At 42.3% G+C, this 13,586-nt stretch overlaps 1 protein-coding gene across 1 annotated transcript in view; it reads left to right on the top strand.

Moving 5' to 3' along the window:
- Positions 1-13,586, top strand: part of LOC126263032 (farnesyl pyrophosphate synthase-like) — a 258,758-nt gene that overhangs the window by 98,351 nt on the left and 146,821 nt on the right. The gene's annotated exons all lie outside the window — the stretch shown is intronic.

The following is a 13,586-nucleotide window of genomic DNA, read 5'->3' as shown; positions in this document are numbered from 1 at the left end:
TGGTCGTAAGACGGACGACATCATATCGACAGTTTTACAGGGACCAATATTCAGTTACGCATATTTCACATTAAGATGTCATTGCGAGAAGTGAAAGAGGAAAACTCGAATCGCAACATTTAGAATGGTAGTCTGTCACGCACTGAACCAACGATCGACGTTCAGGGAAACGAACTTACAAGTGAGAAATGGCGTGGCACGGTGTGACGTTGCTGACCGAGCGAAATGGTGCGGTGGTTATCACAATGGACTCGCGTTCGGAAGGACGACGGTCCAAATCTTCATCCGCTCATTCAGTTATAGGTTATCCGCAATTTCCCTAAATCACTTACGGCAAACGTCGGGATGATTCCTTCTCCCTCCTAATCGAGTCCGAGCCTGTGCTCTGTCTCTAACGACCTCGTCGTTGACGGGATGTTAAACCCTAGTCGTCCTTATTTTTTAGTGTGGCGTTTTTATTTGCAGCGTTCTAGGTGTGCCAAACCTTTAGAGGCAAAACTATACAGACAGAAAATGGTTCTAAACTGAGTGTTTTGAAGTACGGAACCAATGGTGGGAAATAAATACAGTGGAACCTCCTTTACCCGGACTAGGTGGGTCTTTAGTTCATCCGGATAATTGAAATACGGGATGTCAGAGGAAAATGTAATGATATGAATCAAATGCTTTAAACACACACACACATGTTATATTTATTTTCACATAAAGATACAAATTATACATTACTTGGGACCCACGCCGTCTTGGCACGTGCAACAGTAAGTATTTATGTCGGACGACTTGTCTGGCCTAGAAGTAATAAATTGCATACAGAAACCTTCCTCGTCGTATCAAAATCTCTACAGATTAGCCTCCACATACAGGCTGAAAAACACGGCTGGGGCGTAACATGTAGAGAAGACGTGTATTGATGTATACGTAGATTCTGGTCAATTTTTTCTCTGGAGTTGCGGCAGCTGTTTACTTTACTGCTTTTCCCGCCAGATACGGCCTCCTCTGTAACTGACTAGTACTTAACTCCCATCATTGCCACGTATTGTCATCCAAATTCCAATATATATATATATATATATATATATATATATATATATATATATATCATTACTACAATTATAAATTATACACCCAAACATTCCTCATGACTTAGTCTATCTATTAGTGAATACCATATCAAAATCCCTACAGTAGTTCGTCAGGTTACCCTTGACATACAGAAAATGTTGAACAAAACAGCAAATTTCAGAACTGAAATAATCACTAAGTTTGTTTTGAACCAGATTCGTATGTCGTTTATGTGCAACACGGTCACGTAGGTGTTCCATCGGTAATAGTTCGGCCGGAGTCGTTTCCGCCTCGAGTTCCAAGTATGCCATTAATCTGTCGAGATGCCTTTGTACGTACCACAATGCCTTCAGATGGAGCGCCAATTTCGTCAGCTCGTTCGTCACCACTATCGTCATTGTCTGCAGACGAACACTATCATTTCGAGGTATTCTCAATAAATGCAAAAACTTGCATTTATTGAGCTGCAGTTCACCTTACTACAACGTACTCCGCATGAATTTGTTCACGCGGAGATTAGTTTGACTAACAGTCGAGAAAATGCGAACACCTTGAGTGAGAACAATCCCCATCCCCTCTTACAAGGTGTGAACGTCCTGATCGAACATATCGTTGGGAACCCGCTGGCCGCTGGAGAAATAATGCTGCCACTTTGAACTTTTTCATTTTCTTCGTCTTGTGGTCCGTGTCAAGTGCACACCTAATCTTGTGCAGCTGGGAACTCCTATGATACCCAGCAAGGTCCAGAACATCATGCTAAGTATTCAGCCGGTGTGGCGCTGCATAATGCACCAGTGCATCTTGCCAAGTATTCACCCGGCGTGATGCTGGATAATCATCCAGAACATCGTGCCGCTGGATATTGCTCCAGTACATCGTGCCAAGTATTCAGCCGGCCTGACGCTGGATAATGGTCCAGAATATCGTGCCAAGCATTCAACAGGCGTGACGCTGGATAATGCACTCTTACGAGAAGATTTTCAATTTCAGAGCGCCTTATGTAGATCACCGCATCATTGTAGTTCAGACTGGAACGAGATGTGTTGATTATTACTAATGTTATTGGCTAAACCCACAAAAATTAAACAGATATATTGAATACGAAAAATGAGAATAAAAGTGACGTGATAACATTGCCGTTCCTTTTCCGAACTGGTGAATTTTGCATTACAAAGAGGAGTGTATGAGAGCAATTAATCACAACAGTAAAAGTGTAGGACATGTTTAAGCTAACAGATTACATTGCTTGAAAATAACGAAGACGTAAACCAACCGTTATGTAGATGCAGTGTCTATACAGAACCACTGCTTCTTCCGTGGTTGCTAGCAGCGGTTGACGTAGAAAGACTTCGATTCACATATGCACTTGGCACTTTTTGCCATTCTGCAGTATTTATTCCGCTACGACTAGATTCAAACAAGAGAAAACAGTTTTGATTAAGAGAAAATAACATTAAATATAAGTGGTTTTCACAGTCTTCAAGGTGGTGTGTCGGTGCAATACACGTAAATGCTTTGAGTCTAATTTCATGAACTGCTTTAACTTCTTAGGATCTGCTCTGGCAAATATTTACTTCCATTACCAGCTACATGACTGTGTTATAAGTCTACGTCCTCTAGCACTTTCAGTCAGGTCTCTCATTATTCGCCTATGTGGTTGGCACAAAGGAATGACCGATAGTGTCGTATTTTTTGAAGACTTAATTTCTAATTTCCCTTGTTCCTTGGCTGCCGTTTAGACAGGTAATGTTGCCCAGACCAATTCAATAACTTAAAAGACGGTGAGCAGGAGCCGATCCATGACGTTAAACAAGTTGGTCCTCATTTTCGCAAAAGCTAAGGGAAGGAAGCCTTGCTAGAATTTAACTTTCTGTCGATATTGAGGTCGTTAGAGACGGAACATTAGCTCGGGAGGAGGGCCAGCATAGGAAACTACCGAGGTTTCATTAAAAGCATCATCCTGTTTTCATTTTAAGTGTGTTACGGAAACTACCCTACTTTGAAGAGAATGAAGTAGAGAGAAGAATTTGACAGAGCTCTGAAGTACCTAAGTCGAAATAAAACCCCTTGAGTAGGTAACATTTTCTCAGAATTATTTAGATCCTTCGGAGAGCCAGCTATGACAAATCTATTCTAGCTTTATACAAAATATATCAGGCTGGCGAAATACTCCCATGCTTCTAAAGAAGGCACCTGCTAACAGGTGTGAGTATTACCGAGCTATCAGTTTTATAAGTCGTAGTTAGAAAATACTGAACCGAATTATTTACAGAAAAGTGAAAAAACCAGTAGATACTGATCAGTTTGGGTTCCGGCGAAGAACAGGAACACACGAGGCCATACTGACCTTATCGCTTATCTTACAAGATGGACTGAAGAAAGGCAAAGATAGGTTTATGGAATTTGTACATTTAGAGAAAGCTCAAGAAAAAGTTGACTGGAATGCACTCTAAATTTCTGAAGGTAGCAGGGAATAACAGAGGAAGCGAAAAGTTATCTACCATCGGTTACTATTTGTTTTCTGCCATGAGCTTACTGCAGTTTAATTAAAGAGAATTATTAGTACCTGCGCTTACAGACTTTAATCTAACTTAAATTTACGCTAAGGACAACACACACATCCATACCCCCCGAGGGAAGACTCAAACTTCCGGCAGGGGTGAGGAGGGGGACGGGGAGGGGGGGAGGGGCGAACCGTGGGAAGGCGCCTTAAACAGCGCGGCTACCCTGAGCGGCTGTCGCTGTTCTTTATAAAGCATCTTCCGTGTTTATTCTGCAAATTGCTTACGGTGTTTCTTTAAATATTCTCCAAACCACTGCTTCTTTGCTTCTTCCGTGGTTGCTAGCAGCGGTTGACGTAGAAAGACTTCGATTCACATATGCACTCGGCACTTTTTGCCATTCTGCAGTATTTCTTCCGCTGCATTTGTGTTATTTACACTTCATTTTTTTAAACTGAACTGAAGTTATGTGTGTTCCTCCCTCTCGCACACATGCGTGTCAGTTAATATGATAAGGTCTGAAATCTGTCCTATCACACAGTAAGTATACAGGTTGTAATGTATGTTACTGCTGTCAAATCTTAGGCAGTAACAGTTCTTGATAACTGACATAACTGATGCACAGTTTAAACATGAAACTGACAGGTCAAAGAGTGTACGTCCTTTTTGTTATTTCAGAGATCTTATTTATGTATATCAGCGATATGCATTCATATATGAAAATTAACCTTGTTTCGACAATTGTTATGTGAAGGTAGAATATATGAATGATAAAAAATTGAAAAATAATCCAAAGTAACAAGTCAAATTTTGCATGCAGGACATAGACTGCCAACCAAAATTGTTTGGTTAAAATAGTGTTGAAATTTTGTATATACATCTTATTCCGTAACTCTGTTCATTAAGTGTGTTGTCCGGTAGTTTTGTCGTACAGATGTATATTTCAGTTTCTTCTAGAATATTTAATAATCTGCCTTTTTCTACTTTATGAAGAATGGTGATGTTTTTGTTAATGTCATTATCAGAACGCTTGTATTCTCTTAAATTAGCGCTGAATGCTGAGTGATTGGTTTTACGAATATTAATACGTTCTCTAAATATCGTTTTGATGTTTCCCAGTGTTAACCCAATATAAACTTTTATCACATAATGAAATAACAAAAAATGTCCAAATGTATGTGAAATCTTATGGAACTGCTAAGGTCATCAGTCCCTAAGCTTACATACTACTTAACCTAAATTATCCTAAGGACAAACACACACACCCATGCCCGAGGGAGGACTCGAACCTCCGCCGGGACCAGCCGCACAGTCCATGACTGCAGCGCCTCAGACAGCTCGGTTAATCCCGCGCGGCGAAATAACAAAAGGCAGGTAACGTACTGTTCCGTGTTTAAACTATATGACAGTTACGTCAAACGTCAACAAAAGTTGTCGCTGCATAAGATTGGCAGCAGTAACATACAGGACAACCTGTAAACTGTGTGAAAGGACATAATTCACAGCCTATCGTACTAACTGACACGCATGTCACTGGTATAGAGACACATAACGTAAGTAGACTTAGATAACTGCTGCTCTATGTAAAGTAGTCAATTTGTAGGCATCGACGCACGTCACTGGTTTGTTCCTCTATATCATATGCCACTGTAAATGAGCGTTTGGCGTCATTGGCCGGGAGGCCCCTTACGGGGCAGGTCAGGCCGCCTTGGTGCAGGTCTTATTACATTCGACGCCACATTGGGCGACCTGCGCGCCGGATGAATAAATACTGAAAACTACAGAGCACCAAGCATTCAAGATTTGTACTGAAAATATTGGTATGATATGTAGCCTTGTATGGAAGTGAAATGTCTACGATAAGCAGAACAGACTAGAAGAGGATAGAAGTTGTATTGGAAGATTTTTCACACAAAACAATACTGTGACGCGTTATGTAATAGAATTGTCAGACTCAATATCATAAGAATATACTTTCATTATTTTTTGTTTTTTTTCCACCCTTTGTACTTTGGAGAACAAAATTTTTGGAGGAGTGTACAGGAAGTGAAATTATAACATGTAAAGAAATCAGTTTCATTACAAAAAGGTTTAACTCGACTGTAAATGATTATAAACATTAAAGTAAGTACAACTAATACAGCTTAGTACTTATTTTGGGTTATTTAATCTCCGCCTGATGCAAAACATAATTTATTTTTCCTTTTTTTTATGGAAACATGTTTCGACAGCTACGTGTCATGTTCTGTAGGTGGAATTTATTTCTGTAAAATGTAATGCATAGTGCGTGGTTATTCATCTATTCTAGGACTAAAAACTGTAAATGTGCATTGTGTTTATTTTGTTTTGATTTCTCGTCTGCAAAATACAGTGCTAGGTTGGTCTTTTGGTGCCCTCTTTTCATCGTTTTGACAGCATTTCATCTGCATAGTAGTCATGAAGAAACAAGTTTATTTCTGAATAAAAATTGTGTTTTGACTAAGACGGAGTTTAAATAAACCTTATTTAAAAAGCAAACACGGAAAAAACGAAAAAATGTTCTCGGAAAAAATGTTTGTTATTTTATAAAATAGGTTTCATGGCCATCCCTTTGATTTCTTGTCAAGCTTAAGGTCTGTCACGTAATGTACTTCTTGAAAATGAATATGTCTCACTCGCTTCCCTGATTATCATTTCAAGAAATCTGATTTTTTCTACGATTTCTTTCATGTTATTTTTTTATATGATGACACCTCCATATTTACCTGTAAAACAAAACAAAACTTTAAAAATGAATTTTTTGTGGTATCTGTTTTGTCCGTTACTACACGAAATTACTTTGCCCGACACGACCCGAACGTAGTTCTGTGGCAGTTTAACGTTCCCACTGTTACTGCGCAAAATCCCAAACAGTTGCCTTATTTGTCGCACTTGTTTTTCCGCAAAGTACCTGCTTGCTGTATGTACACTGGCTGGAACCTGTCGGAAGCCGTTTACTTCAAACTTCGAGAGAAAACAAGATAGTACCTTATCTCTCCCTCGCAGTACATGAGATTTTCCTCTAAACCATAAAATACTGCCTGCAAGTATGCATGCTTTTCTCCCGAAAAATGCGCTTAATTGAGCCAGAGACTGCTAAACACAGTTTCAGGTCGCACAGTTCTTGCAACTCGAGGACGTCATCTATCAACATACTTACGTTCTGAGGATTCTAAAGATCCCCTTGCTTCTCTAGCTCACGGTGGAAATAGACTGTAAACACAACCGTTTCGAATACTAGCTCGAAAATATCATAGAAATCAGGAGAATCGAAAAACACAGGATGTACGTTAATTTCCAAACTTTTTTTAATTTCTTAAGGAATCAGGTTAAACAAGAGATCTGATGTTCTACACTAAATATGGACCCATTACAGATGCTGACACCCGTGATGCATCTCAGCTAGGTGGCGTAATGGTTAAGACAACAATCCTGATTTCGATTTCTTGCACTTTCTCGAAGTCAATTCAGAGGGACTGCAGGATGAGTACACTAATAAATCTACGACCGACTTGCTGACAGTCCTTCAAATAAGCTAGTGTAGCGTCCCTACCGATACAGGCGTCGACGAGATGAAAAACGTGATCATACCTTCATTCAGAAAGAGGTGCTCCAGTGACTGACATACTATTCGATTAGCTGACTCACATTTTAGCCATTCTGATTTACATTTCCCAGCGGCTCTGTAAATCACTCTATTCGAGTTCTTCATTACTCATTCAAACCGGCCACGATCAGTTCTTCACACAGTCTTTAACCTGCTTTGACCACCTCTTCACGTAGACTGGACTTTAAAACTTAGCTATAAAACAGCGATGGAGTGGTAGGCATCATTTCATTTCTGTACAACAATTCAATATACTATAACTATTATTTTAATGTCGCGTATCTCTTAGCGTCCCGCAAGTGTATCACTTTCATTTTATTAAAAGTAATTCGTTACAATTCCTCACTGTCATTTAATGAACGAAATACTAGCGTACGGAATCTTATACCCGTTTTGTGACTGGACTGAACAGTTCAGAGATAGTAGCAGACAGTATGTCGTTCTTAACAGAGACAAATCTTTACACGTAAAAGTATCTAGGGGCGTCCTGGGCGCGATTCGACACGAGACGCCGGTCGATCTGCGAGGCCAGCCTCACATGTGGGAGACGCTCGAGCACCCGCCCTGTTGTCCTGATCTCCCCCCGTCCGATTATCATACTTTCAGGTCCTTACAAATGGCCTTAAAGGGTCGACGATTCCCGTCGGACGAGGACGCGCAGACACGGTATTTTACTAAACGGGTATCTTCAACCTGCTGCGTCAATGCTTGTCTGACTGGCATACGGATTTTGGACTGTGCGCCCTTCGGACGGAAACGTATTGGTCGCCGCTTATAAATACAGAAGTTGCAATGGTAGGAAACTGTAACAAAATTCAAGATGATCTGCATGATGCACGTATTGGTAGTTGCCCGTAAACATAAACAATAGTATCTTATTGCGCATTTTTGTGATTACATGAGTGAACAGTCACTGGAAGCAATCATATTCACTAAATATATCGAAGCATGTGTATGGAGCGATTTAAAGTGAAACGTCCATTTAAAACTAATCGCAGGGAAGGCAAACGTCAGATTGATGTTCCTAATTAATGTCGTTTGTGAAAACAAGTGTGAAAATGACCGAACTATCAGATTAATAAGTAACGGCTGCAAAATAATAACACGAATTCGTTACGAAAAAATGCAAAAACTGGTAGAAGCCGACCTCGCGGAAGATCAATTTCGATTCCTGAGAAATGTAGGGACACGCGGGGCAATACTGAAGCTAAGACTTGTCATAGAAGATAGCTTAAGAAAAGGCAAACCAATGTTTATAACATTTGTAGACTTAGAAAAAGCTTTTGACGATGTTTACTGCAATACTCTCTTTCAAATTCTAAAGGTGGCAGGGATAAAATATAGAGAGCGAAAGGCTATTTACATTTTGTACAGGAACAAGATGGCAGTTATATGAGTCGAGGGGCACGAAAGGGAAGCAGTGGTTGAGAAGCGAGTGAGACAGGGTTGTAGCCTATCCGCGATGTTATTCAATCCGTATATTGAGCAACCAGTAAAGGAAACAAAAGCCGGCCGCGGTGGTCTCTTGGTTCTAGGCGCTCATTCCGGAACCGCGGGACTGCTACGGTCGCAGGTTCGAATCCTGCCTCGGGCATGGATGTGTGTGATGTCCTTAGGTTAGTTAGGTTTAAGTAGTTCTAAGTTCTAGGGGACTGATGACCTAAGATGTTAAGTCCCATAGTGCTCAGAGCCATTTTAAAGGAAACAAAAGAAAAATTTGGAGTAGGAATTAAAATCCAAGGAGAAGAAATAAAAACTTTGAGGTTTGCGTATGACATTGTAATTCTGTCAGAGACAGCAAAGGACTTGGAAAGGCAGTTGAACTGAATGGTGGACAGTGTCTTGAAAGGAGGATAAAGACGACAAAAGGAAAACGAGGATAGTGGAATGTAGTCAAATTAAATCAGGTGGTGCTGAGGGAATTAGATTTGGAAATGAGACAGTTAAATTAGTAAGTTTTGTTTGGCAAACAATATAACTGATGACTGTCGAAGTAGGGAGACTAACAACGGCAAGAAAAACGTTTCTGAAGAAGAGAAATTTGTTAACATCTAATACACATGTGTCAGGAAGTCCTTTCTAAAAGTGTTTGTATGGAGTGTAGCCATGTGTGGAAGTGAAATATGGATGGTAAACAGTTTAGACAAAAAGAGAATAGGAACGTTTGAAATGTGGTGCTACAGAAGAATGCTGAAGATTAGATGGTTGGTTGGTTGGTTGTTTGGGGAAGGAGACCAGACAGCGTATTCATCGGTGTCATCGGTTTAGGGAAGGAAGTCGGCTGTGCCCTTTCAGAGGAACCATCCCGGCATTTGCCTGGAGTGATCGGTTGGTAGGACACGTTCTGAGGCATCGCCGCACGGTGTAGCCGAGCGGTCTGGGGCATCTTAAAGTGGCCGAGCGGTTCTAGGCGTTTCAGTCTGGAACCGCGGGACCGCTACGGTCGCAGGTTCGAATCCTGCCTCGGGAATGGATGTGTGTGATGTCCTTAGGTTAGTTAGGTTTAAGTAGATCTAAGTTCTACGGGACTGATGACCTCAGATGTTAAGTCCCATAGTGCTCAGAGCCATTTCAACCATTTGAAGCATCTTGTCACAGTCCGCTCGGCTTCCCCCGTCGGAGGTTCGAGTCCTCCCTCGGGCATGGGTGTGTGTGTGTCGTCCTTATTGTAAGTTAGTTTCAGTTAGATGAAGTATTGTATTAGCTTAGGGACCGATGATTCAGCAGTTTGGTCCCATAAGACCCCCATGAGACCTTACCACAAATTTCCAATTTTCTGAGGGTTCAAGGGATCACCAACTTACTACTGGAGAGAAGTGTAGGGGGTAACAGTAAGCAGATTCGGAGGGTTGTAGGTTGCAGTAGTGACTCGCAGATGAAGAGGCTTGCACAGGGTAGAGTAGCATGGAGAGCTGCATCAAACTAGTCTTTGGACTGAAGACTGCCACAAAACAGTGAAAACATGGTTTCTTCTGTGGTTGTAATTAAGTCAAAGATACGATGTTTTTGACGCATCTGTACACACACGACGCTGTAGTGTGAGTGAATGTAAGAAGGAAGGGAGGACTCACTTCAGCGACTCAACAACAGCGAGGTTCGTTAATGACGGAGCACAGTCTCAACTGGAGAAAGATGTGGACGAAAAACGGCTAAGACATTATATTTGGAAACATTTCAGCATTCGCCCGAAATAATTTAGGAAAACTATTGGAAAGGTAAATCAGGATAACGGGACAAGAGTTTGAACCCATGTTCGTATTTATTAATTTATTGGTTGACAATAACAATGAGCACATTACTTTACACCCTAAAGATTATTTCAGTCAGTGCTCACAAAGTTGTATAGTGGCTGTGTCGGATTGTATGCGAAAACGAAAAAAAAAAAAACTAACTTCCCGTTACTGCCTAATGATTATTTTTGATCCAACTAAATGACAAAAAATTTGCGTTCTTAACGACGTTGACGTCTGTAGAATTTCACTCTATGCTCGTTTTTATTACTAATTGCATATCGAGAGCATCCACACCTAGACAGTGCAGTAGTTGCGAGGAAGGGTCGTGTGGACGACAAGCGGCCCGGCACCTCAGGTTAACTATTCTTGGGAGAAGGCCACATGAGCGCTCACACGTCCCCCACGTGTCCCCATTGCTGCTGTTATCAGCAGTGGAACGCTTTGTTTGCGCCTGCCGAGTCTGTGACTTACGTTCAAGCGGCAGCCAAATTTACAAGCTTTGTCTGTCGCGAAATGATTACAGGTGTTGTGAAAGCGGAAAAACAGGTTGTGCTGGGGTTATTTCCTTGTCCACGAAAAGCTGACCTTGAGCTACGTGATGTACTGTATCTGCTCCATGAAAACTACGAGTTTTATTGCTCAATTTCAAGCATAGCACTCAACATTTCCTTAATCGAATCTTCATCTACATCTACATCTGCATGAATATTCTGCAATTCACACGTAAGTTCAAAAATGGTTCAAATGGCTCTGAGCACTATGGGACTTAACATCTGAGTTCATCAGACCCCTAGAACTTAGAACTACTTAAACCTAACTAACCTAAAGACATCACACATATCCATGCCCGAGGCAGGATTCGAACCTGCGACCGTAGCAGTTCGCGGTTCCGGACTGAAGCGCCTAGAACCGCACGGCCACCGCGGCCGGCTCACACGTAACTGTTTGGCGGGGGGTTCATTAGGTCACTTTCAAACTACGGGAGTTGGACAGAAATATGGGCACTGCGAGAAGTGCATGCCTGAACATAAATGCAGATGCTACCGAAGCCTGCAGATTGCGCTGTCGTGTTTGACCACTGTAGGTACCTGTGCAATGTCCTCAATATATTGTGAGTACTAGTAGAGATAATAACAGTTTTCTGTGTAGTTGTGAGTACATTATGTCGGTGCTAAGTGAATTCGGACGGGGGCAAATCTTTGGTGCTCGCGTGGTGGGTGATTCCATAACCAAGGAAGCCAAAGTGTTTGGTATTTCAAGTGGCACATTATCGAATATTTATAACGCGTAAAGGGAAAGCAGAAAAACATTCGCTGCCAAGTTGCAACTTGTGTGTTGAGAGATCGTGACAAAAAAAAATGGTTCAAATGGTTCTGAGCACTATGCGACTTAACTTCTGAGGTCATCAGTCGCCTAGAACTTAGAACTAATTAAACCTAAGGACATCACACACATCCATGCCCGGGGTAGGATTCGAACCTGCGACCATAGCAGTCGCTCGATTCCAGACTGTAGCGCCTAGAACCGCACGGCCACTCCGGCCGGCAGTGATCGTGACAGACGATCATTGAAGAGGATTGTGACGAAAAATATGGGGAAGACAGCTGCAAAACTCACTGCAGTACAATGCCCCACTCGCGAACCCTGTCAGCACCAAAACAATAAAAAGAGCTCCATAAGCAGAGAACGGCAGGCGAGCTGGAATTCCAGAACCACTCATCAGCGACGCAAATGCCCGTAACAGGAAAACACAGCACCGAAGCCATAAAACCTGGACTGTGGAGCAATGGAAGTAAGTCATTTGGTTGGCTGAGTCTTGTTTCACGCTTTCTCCAACTTCTTGCCAAGCTTCGGTCCCAAGACCCACACAAGAAGGGGCTTCGGGGATGATTTGGGCAGCCGTATCGGGGTACTCCACGGGCCCCGTCGGTACCCTGCAAGGATTATGTGACCATTTTGGCTGGTCAGCTACCTCCCATGGCACGCTATTGGTTCCCCAATGGCGATGCTGTGTTGCGAGACGACAGGGCTCTTGTGCAAACAGCTCGCATCGTTATCGCGACGATGAATTGTCGCATCTCCCCTGCCCACCACAGCCGCCAGATCTCAGTAATAGGTATTGAGCCTTTGTGGTCTGCTTTGGAGAGAAGCGTACGTGATCGCTATCTGCCTCCACTGTCGTTACCTGAACTTTCCACCATTGTGCAGGAAGAATGGTGTAACATTCCAGTGAAAATCATACAGGTCCTGCATTTATCCATTCCGAGCGGGCTGGAAGCTATTTTGAATGTCAACGATTGTCCTACATCGTATTAGTGTGGTAATGTACTGCGTTTGTGCTGTTTCTATATTTTTGCGGTTCCAGTGCTTTAAAAATATTGCACACCCTTTTAAAAACTGCTGTCGTTTTTTTAATTTTTTATTTTTAAAGAAGTGATGGGGCCCCTCCACGCCCATACCAACGTGGTGACCAGACCAAAAGTTCTACTGTCACCTCCGTCAACATGGTAGTTATCTAGTAAGTGGATCACAGGATGCTGGGCTGTGATGTTATCTGTGCGCCTGGGTAAGACTACGCATTAACACGGTCCATCAGGTGACAGATAGTGGAAGAAACGCGAATGAGGGTAGCAATTTGAAGTGCAGATGGAAAAAAATGTCAAGTCTCGTGCCGTGGGAAAAAAACCTCTGCGACAGTGGGATGGGTAGTAAGAAAAATGGTTCAAATGGCTCTGAGCACTATGGGACTCAACTGCTGAGGTCATTAGTCCCCTAGAACTTAGAACTAGTTAAACCTAACTAACCTAAGGACATCACAAACATCCATGCCCGAGGCAGGATTCGAACCTGCGACCGTAGCGGTCTTGCGGTTCCAGACTGCAGCGCCTTTAACCGCACGGCCACTTCGGCCGGCGGGTAGTAAAAGCAGTAGTGGCTTACTAGCTGCGATAGTTCATGCAACGTTGGATTTGTTAGTATGGGTATCATGCATCATTACCGTGGCAAGCGATGGCGATGTATCCCAGTTGCTGCAGCCGCTGCATTCCTGGAACAATCAAGATCGTTATATAGGGTGTTACAAAAAGGTACGGCCAAACTTTCAGGAAACATTCCTCACACACAAATAAAGAAAAGATGTTATGTGGACATGTGTCCGAAACGCTT

This window comes from Schistocerca nitens, chromosome 6 (genome assembly GCF_023898315.1).
Source record: "Schistocerca nitens isolate TAMUIC-IGC-003100 chromosome 6, iqSchNite1.1, whole genome shotgun sequence".
Classification (NCBI taxonomy): domain Eukaryota; kingdom Metazoa; phylum Arthropoda; class Insecta; order Orthoptera; family Acrididae; genus Schistocerca; species Schistocerca nitens.
This window is presented reverse-complemented; position numbering and strand designations above follow the sequence as displayed.